Genomic DNA, 487 nt, shown 5'->3' on the forward strand with positions numbered 1-487 from the left:
TCGAACCTTTTGGCAGGCCAAACACAAAGTCCAAACTCATGGACGCCAGCACCCAGTGGGTACCGGTAAGCTGGCCAGCGGCGCAGCAGCATTTGGAGAGGTTTTTACCCGTTGACACGTCTCTCACGTGCGCACATAGGTGCTCGTCCATTTGTACAGCTTGGGCCACCAATAGTGGTGACTTACAGAGTTGTACATTTTCTCACGACCGAGATGACCACTAAGTGGCGTGTCGTGAGCCTCATAGAGGATGCGATATTTCAAATCCCCATAATGAGGAATCACAGTTCGTGGTGTATCCGTTGAATGGGTGCTATAATATAGCAAGCCGTTATTCAACGAATAACAGTGCAATCGTACACGCAGTCTTGGTGACAATTTCTTTCCGAGTCTCCAAACCCCTTGCTCCCGAGAGCCCTAGCAGTGCTACACACATCCCATTACCCGCATACGCGGTGCGGATCAAATCCGTCACAGACGACGTTAC

The sequence above is a fragment of the Plasmopara halstedii genome (genome assembly GCF_900000015.1).
Source record: "Plasmopara halstedii genome assembly, contig: Scaffold_253, whole genome shotgun sequence".
Classification (NCBI taxonomy): domain Eukaryota; phylum Oomycota; class Peronosporomycetes; order Peronosporales; family Peronosporaceae; genus Plasmopara; species Plasmopara halstedii.